Source organism: Anopheles funestus (assembly GCF_943734845.2).
Source record: "Anopheles funestus chromosome X unlocalized genomic scaffold, idAnoFuneDA-416_04 X_unloc_172, whole genome shotgun sequence".
NCBI lineage: Eukaryota > Metazoa > Arthropoda > Insecta > Diptera > Culicidae > Anopheles > Anopheles funestus.
Genome location: NW_026045119.1, coordinates 21127 through 29926, shown reverse-complemented (window position 1 = coordinate 29926; position 8800 = coordinate 21127). Strand labels below are relative to the sequence as shown.

General features: G+C 47.1%; 1 non-coding gene across 1 annotated transcript; it reads right to left on the bottom strand.

The window, feature by feature from the left end:
- Positions 1-337: 337 nt before the first annotated feature.
- Positions 338-495, bottom strand: LOC125773005 (5.8S ribosomal RNA). Its single transcript, XR_007419821.1, has one exon. It is a non-coding gene; the product is annotated as a 5.8S ribosomal RNA (ribosomal RNA).
- Between the last annotated feature and the right edge of the window lie 8305 nt (positions 496-8800).

Sequence of the window (8800 nt, the reverse complement as noted above, 5' to 3'; positions counted from 1 at the left end):
CACGTTGATCCAGTATTACGACGGATACGGTCAACGAATTCTTGGACATCAAAGAGGTTTTCGATTGAATTTCCCCATGTTTCACAACGTACTCTTAGCGGTATCCTACGATACGTCTCACTCTATTTGTGTGTGTGCGCGTTTACGTGCGTGCGATTTATGCGGTTCACCCCTTTACTTTCAGCGCCCTGCGGTCCCAACAAAGGTCCCGAGCACGCCATTATGCACAGTGTGGAAGCGTGTTTCCCCCACGACACTAGACGGGCTGCTCGCCATAGTGTTCTATTGTGGCACGCTCCACCCTGAAGTTTGGTTTGTTGTATATCAAGGAATTGATAGGCACTCAAGAATGTGTGCATCGGCCGGGTTTAATCGTCCGACGCGCAATATGCGTTCAACTTATCGGTGTTCATGTGTCCTGCAGTTCACATTGTGACGCGCATTTAGCTGCGGTCTTCATCGATCCATGAGCCGAGTGATCCCCTGCCTAGGGTTTTATAGTAAGGTTCCCAATGTAACACAATCCCGGTGGTACGTCCAAAGACTAACTTTCTGACTAAGTTGTCTTTATTACCCAATAGTCCCAGGCCTTGTGACTTGTGGCTCATGTCTACGCCCATGGCCACCATTCGCTAAGATAGTTTTGAAGTCACTTTGAAGGCCCAGGAACAACTCTCTTAGCACATCGGTTAACCTGGCGCCGCAGTCAACTCATGTGCTTGGATCGGATCGAGCTATTGAGTATTGGGCCTGCATACTCGCTCATCCGTATCCTTTGCGTACCGCCCCATGGCCCTTGTATGTCTGCACCACAGTTCCTGTTCGTTCCGTGCCTATGGCCGGATACGTATTGCACATCGGTATACCTGTCGCTACTCAGGCAACTCGTGTGCGTGGATTGGATCGAGAACATGGTGTGTGCCCCATGTTATAATTGATAGTCCATATCCACTTTATAGGTTAAAGTCATAAGTTGTGATTGCACAACCATTCTTCATAAGAGTTTAATCACTCTTCAACTAACTTTCGTTCTGGTGTCTTGGTATCAAATCGCGTAAGACACAAGATTCTACTGGCCAAATAGAATCTAGCACATTGGTTAACCTGGCGCCGCAGTCAACTCATGTGCTTGGATCGGATCGAGCTATTGAGTATTGGGCCTGCATACTCGCTCATCCGTATCCTTTGCGTACCGCCCCATGGCCCCGTCCTTAGAGTTAATGACTAGTAGGCTTAACTCTTTGTATGTCTGCACCACAGTTCCCGTTCGTTCCGTGCCGTGGCCGGATACGTATTGCACATCGGTATACCTGTCGCTACTCAGGCAACTCGTGTGCGTGGATTGGATCGAGCTCATGGGGTGTGTAGAGATTCCATGTTATAATTGCAAGTCCATATCCACTTTATAGGTTAAAGTCATAAGTTGTGATTGCACAACCATACTTCATAAGAGTTTAATAACTCTTCAACTAACTTTCGTTCTGGTGTCTTGGTATCAAATCGCATAAGACACAAGATTCTACTGGCCAAATAGAATCTAGCACATTGGTTAACCTGACGCCGCAGTCAACTCATGTGCTTGGATCGGATCGAGCTATTGAGTATTGGGCCTGCATACTCGCTCATCCGTATCCTTTGTGTACCGCCCCATGGCCCCGTCCTTAGAGTTAATGACTAATAGGCTTAACTCTTGTTTGTCTGCACCACAGTTCCCGTTCGTTCCGTGCCGTAGCCGGATACGTATTGCACAGTAGTAGACACCGTAATCTGACGTATCTAACACACCACTATTGTAACTCGTCGTCCAAGGACCTTTCAAGTGCCTGATGGCCAGGGGAGCTCTTACACGGCACGGAGACACAGTGATGCTCGCCCATCAAAGTGTACAACGATCGAGTTTGCTTAAGTGTCTGGGTACCTACACACCAGACACAATGCAATGGCCATGGATCCACACAAGGCACATCACATGCAGAAAGCTTCACCAGATTATGACACATACCACACTCTTGTAACTCGTCGTCGAAGGGGCGTTCAAAGTGCCTTACGGCTAGGGGAGATCTAGCACGGCACGGAGACACAGTGATGGTTGCCCATCAAAGTGTACAACGATCGAGTTTGCTTTCCGCGCAAGCGTTCTAAGTGTCTGGGTACCTACACACCAGACACAATGCAATGGCCACGGATCCACACAAGGCACATCACATGCAGAAAGCTTCACCAGATTCTGACACATACCACACTCTTGTAACTCGTCGTCGAAGGGGCGTTCAAAGTGCCTTACGGCTAGGGGGGATCTAGCACGGCACGGAGACACAGTGATGGTCACCCATCAAAGTGTACAACGATCGAGTTTGCTTTCCGCGCAAGCGTTCTAAGTGTCTGGGTATCTAAGCACCAGACACAATGCAATGGCCACGGATCCACACAAGGCACATCACATGCAGAAAGCTTCACCAGATTCTGACACATACCACACACATGCAACTCGTCGTCGAAGGGGCGTTCAAGTGCCTTACGGCTAGGGGAGATCTAGCTCGGCACGGAGACACAGTGATGGTCACCCATCAAAGTGTACAACGAACGAGTTGGCTTTCAACAAATTCTGACACATAGCAAGCGAGCGACCGAGCTACACCGAAGGCAGCCCATGGTTGGTCACTCGCGGACGATCATCAGTAATGATCCTTCCGCAGGTTCACCTACGGAAACCTTGTTACGACTTTTACTTCCTCTAAATCATCAAGTTCGGTCAACTTCAGCCATGCCAGCTGCAGCTCACGAAGGAACCGCGGAAGGTAAGCCTCCAGAAACCTCACTAAATAATCCATCGGTAGTAGCGACGGGCGGTGTGTACAAAGGGCAGGGACGTAATCAGCACTAGCTAATGACTAGTGCTTACTAGAAATTCCAGGTTCATGGGGACCGTTGCAGTCCCCAATCCCGACTAGATGGGCATTTTAGTGATTTCCCGTTCCTCTCGGAATGGGGGCGCCTATTGGCGAGAACACGCTGCGACCCACATTGTAGCACGCGTGCAGCCCAGAACATCTAAGGGCATCACGGACCTGTTATCGCTCATTCTCAGCTTGCTAAACACAAGTTGTCCCGCTAAGCAGGGCAAACGTAGCCGACGACCGCCCGTGAAGGCGCCGCCCGGCTGTAACGTCAGGTGCGCCCGGAGGCGCACTGCTGACAGCGTTCTAGTTAGCATGTTTGAGTCACGTTCGTTATCGGAATTAACCAGACAAATCATTCCACGAACTAAGAACGGCCATGCACCACTACCCTTAAATTTGAGAAAGAGCTATCAATCTGTCTTACCTCGATAAGTTTGGACCTGGTAAATTTTCCCGTGTTGAGTCAAATTAAGCCGCAAGCTCCACTTCTTGTGGTGCCCTTCCGTCAATTCCTTTAAGTTTCAACTTTGCAACCATACTTCCCCCGGAACCCGATTTTGGTTTCCCGGAAGCGACTGAGAGCACCGAATAGGGGTAGCGTCTCCCAATTGCTAATTGGCATCGTTTACGGTTAGAACTAGGGCGGTATCTAATCGCCTTCGATCCTCTAACTTTCGTTCTTGATTAAAGAAAGCATCCATGGCAAACGCTTTCGCTTCAGTTGGTCCTACGACGGTCTACGAATTTCACCTCTCGCGCCGTAATACCAATGCCCCCAACTACTTCTGTTAATCATTACCTCTAGGTTTCTGACAAACCAACGAAATCGTATAAACCGAGGTCATATTCCATTATTCCATGCAAGATTATTCTCGGCCAACGCCAACCCCACGGGGGGGCCGGACGCTTTGTCTTAGCCTGCTTTGAGCACTCTAATTTGTTCAAGGTAAATGTGAGTATCTTGAGCACCATGAGGAGCCCGTGCCGGAGTTAACCGGTAGCACGGTACTCGTTCACAGAGTAACGCCCAAGTACACCATTGTGAGTCGCAGCCGTGAGCGCGCGCACGAACGGCCCCGGCGTGTAACCGGGCGCCCGTGGCGGTCACGTGTCTGGACGGGCAATCAACTTCGAACGTTTTAACCGCAACAACTTTAATATACGCTAGTGGAGCTGGAATTACCGCGGCTGCTGGCACCAGACTTGCCCTCCACTTGATCCTTGTTGAAGGATTTATACTCAACTCATTCCAATTATGGACCATCGTTAGAGAGGTCCATATTGTTATTTCTCGTCACTACCTCCCCGTACTGGGATTGGGTAATTTACGCGCCTGCTGCCTTCCTTGGATGTGGTAGCCATTTCTCAGGCTCCCTCTCCGGAATCGAACCCTGATTCCCCGTTACCCGTCGCAACCATGGTAGTCCTCTACACTACCATCAATAGTTGATAGGGCAGACATTTGAAAGATCTGTCGTCAGTCGACAAGCGACCATACGATCTGCGTCCTTATCCAGACTTCAACTCAAGCCGCCCGGAGGCGATTGGTTTAACTAATAAGTGCACCAGTTCAGCTACCCGCGAGGGCAACAGTCCCGGCATGTTGCATGTATTAGCTCTGGATTTTCCACAGTTATCCAAGTAACTAGTGGTAGGATGATCTTGTGAATTATAGCTGTTATACTGAGCCTTATGCGGTTTCACATTCATTTATGTTTGTACTTAGACATGCATGGCTTAACCTTTGAGACAAGCGTATATTACTGGTAGGATCAACCAGAATTCGTTCCACTACAGACACACACTCGCTTAGTGGGAAATAAATTTCCACACAACTCTCTCTCTCTAGAACCATATGGAATGGCTCTTTGGTGTTGGGTAAGGCACCAATTTGTTGGGGTGTAACGGTCACCACCAACTTTAAGTTTGTTAGGGCACAACGGAAACCACTAACTAAACTTTAGGAAACTAAATTTCCTCACACATTATCTCTCACCATATTAGCACTAGGTGCTATCCACGATTGTACAACGTTTCAACTCTTGAATCGACCGTAGGGCCGCGGAATTGCTTCCGGGCCCCTATTCTCGCTATTAATTGTTCATCTCTTTCAATACATCGAGTTCGTTCCATTGGGTAGTTCGCATGGCGAACGTTTTGATGCAGCCCCCTGGGGGACCACGGCACTTTACACCGGGTATGGTGTATGCGCAACCTACAGATAACAATAAACCCCTTATGCGTGTGTAAACCGATGTTGGGCTGCTCAACATCTTTCATGGTTACATCACTTGCACCAGAACCCACGGTGCCGATTTGGTAATATGTTGTACATTTACTCTCAAGATGTACGCTTCGGCCCCTTATTCAGGGGCTCAAGCTATTACCAGCAAGAACAATCCTCATCCAGACTTGAACTCGAAACACCCGCAGGCGAACGGTTTAACTAATAAGTGCACCAGTCTTGAATCCATGCGTCGGTGGAAACAATGCCGGCGTGTTGCATGTATTAGCTCTGAACTTAGCGAGTGATTGCCTTGCAGCTGTCATACTGAGCGTAGAGCGTGATTATCGCTCACTTGAACCATGTTGAATGGCTCTTTGGTGTAGGGTAAGGCACCAATTTGTTGGGGCGTAACGGTCACCACCAACTTAAGACTTGCTTATAGGTATTTCAACGTTTTCAACTCTTTAATCGACCGTGTTTCATTATCATCTCTTCTTCTTATTAAATGCATCGAGTTCGTTCCATTGGGTAGTTCGCGTGGCGAACGGTTTGATGCAGCCCCCCGGGGGGGACCACGGCACTTTACACCGGGCATGGTGTATGCGCAACCTACAGATCACCAATATATTTGTGATCGATAATGCACACTTCTTACACGACTGACCAGTCGACAGCGCTGCCTTCCTATTATGCGTGTGTAAACCGATGTTGGGCTGCTCAACATCTTTCACGGTTACATCACTTGCACCCGAACCCATGGTGCCGATTTGGTAATATGTTGTACATGGTCTCAAGATGTACGCTTCGACCCCTTATTCAGGGGCTCAAGCTATTACCAGCAAGATCAATCCTCATCCAGACTTGAACTCGAAACACCCGGAGGCGAACGGTTTAACTAATAAGTGCACCAGTCTTGAATCCATGCGTCGGTGGAAACAATGCCGGCATGTTGCATGTATTAGCTCTGAACATAGCGAGTGATTGCCTTGTAGCTGTCGAACTGAGCGTAGAATGTGATTATCGCTCACTTGAAAGGGTCAAGCCCTTTCGAGTCGTCCGGTTTTTACGCCAGACGACTCGGTTCACCATCTTTCGGGAAGGGACCGTCTCGGTCGCAAGCTGCTCCGGTCCCCAAACAACCTGCGACAAATGATAGGAAATGCCGACATCAATACGTGTTCAGTTTGGTTTATCGCTCATAGGTCTTTTTGACCATCGATCCCTGATTATAACTCTCAATTAAACAGTCAGGAGAGTAAGGCATGCCCATCGATATCTCATCGACAGGCGATACCGCAAGAACGGCCAACGACACATCAGGTGATCGATTATTGCTACGACTTTTGCTTAATCGTTTCCACTCCTTAGAGAAAGAAACCCCCGGGGACCGTCTCGGTCGCAAGCTGCTCCGGTCCCTAAACAACCTGCGACAAATGATAGGAAATGCCGACATCAATATGTGTTCAGTTTGGTTTATCGCTCATTGGTCTGTTTGACCATCGATCCCTGATTAAACTCTCAGTAATCCAGTCGGGAGAGTAAGGCATGCCCATCGATATCTCATCGACAGGCGATACCGCTTGAACGGCCAACGACACATCAGAGGATCGTATCTTGCTACAACTTTTGCTTAATCGTTTCTTCTCCTTGGAGAAAGAAACCCCCGGGGACCGTCTCGGTCGCAAGCTGCTCCGGTCCCTAAACAACCTGCGACAAATGATAGGAAATGCCGACATCAATACGTGTTCAGTTTGGTTTATCGCTCATTGGTCTTGTTTGACCATCGATCCCTGATTAATACTCTCAATTAGAAGGTCGGTAGAGTAAGGCATGCCCATCGATATCTCATCGACAGGCGATACCGCATGAACGGCCAACGACACATCAGAGGATCGTATCTTGCTACAACTCTAGCTTAATAGTTTCCACTCCTTGGAGAAAGAAACCCCCGGGGACCGTCTCGGCCGCAAGTTGCTCCGGTCCCTAAACAACCTGCGGCATCAAATGATAGGAAAAGCCGACATCAATACGTGTTCAGTTTGGTTTATCGCTCATAGGTCTGTTTGACCATCGATCCTAGAATTCAACTTTCGAGTAAGGCATGCCCGTCGATATCTCATCGATAGGCGATACCGGTAGAACGGCCAACGACACACATCTAGGATCGCATTTACTCTTCCTTGGATGGATAACCAATACCCTAGGACCGTTTCATCGCGAGCTGCTCCGGTCCTCAAACAACTCGCGAACCACCGATAGGATGATATTAGGAATGGCCGACTTTCATCCTTTAACTCTCAGTTCTGCTTACCAAAACATAGGTACTTGGACCTTAAAGACCACTATATGTTCCCCGATCGGGGGCAATCGGAACGTCTATCCATCATCAACATCGTTTCACTCATTCCGAACCACCAAATTGGACAGACAGTACCATATTCACCAACCGATTGCTTCAACTTCGCAAACTGTATGGTAAGTTCTACTAATTTCACATCTTACCATCGACTAATAGTGCATAAATCCACTTGGAAATCACTTTTCCTTGGTCCTCGGACCTTCTACGACAACGTCCAACAAATATCCGAAGTCGTTTCCCAACTTAGACCAAGCATTTCGTATCTTTACTTCTAATCGATTTTTTCTCTCATAATTGACGATCAAAATCTAAAAACCACATTTTGAGCCAGAAGCAGTCGTCCGATCGTCCTGGGGGTAGTCTCAATCGATTTAGAAGGGCCCAATTCATAAAGATACGTACTCAGTCAAATTCATGCTTCTGGCTCACCTACCCCCTATATAGTAAACGAAAGCGTACAGGCGTGGAAAACGTGCCATTTTTCTCCATCACGGACTTTTTTTTTCTCGTTGCACCGACTCTAGTAAAAAAGTGAAATTTTTTACTAGTTACCAACTTTTGCAAATTATCATCGGATATCACTTTTTATGGTCTATAGTAAGTTCTTATCACGTTTTAGTAGTTTTTGAAAAAAAAATTTTTTTGAACTTTTCAAAATTTTTCAAAACAAAGTTTTTGTAGGCGGTTTTGTGTATGGAGGGTTACTAGTCTCGGGGTCACTGTTTGACCAAAAAACCACTATATATCATTCGAAAGGTAATTTCAAGGGCTACAAAAAATTGTTCTACGACACCCCCTTCCGACGTCTAGTATTCGAGTTATTGGCCAAAAACCATTACTTGAGCGATTTTTCGTTCAGGGTACCCGACTCTAGTAAAAAAGTGAAATTTTTCTCGATTGACCAAGTGTTGCAAATGACCATCGGATTTCACTTTTTATGGTCTATAGTGAGTTCTGATCACGATTTGGTACTTTTTGAAAAAATTTTTTTGACGCACTTTTCAAAATTTTGCAAAACCAAAACTTTTTAGGCGGTTTTGTGTATGGAGGGTTACTAGTCTCGGGGTCACTTTTTGACCAAAAAACCACTATATATCATTCGAAAGGTAATTTCAAGGGCTACAAAAAATTGTTCTACGGCACCCCCCTCCGACGTCTAGTATTCGAGTTATTGGCCAAAAACCGCAACTATAGCGGTTTTTCGTACAGGGTACCCGACTCTAGTAAAATGATGCGATTTTTACTAGTCTAGGAACTTTTTGGTCAAAAAATCAAGTATATGTCATTCGATAGATAATTTCAAGGGCTACCAAA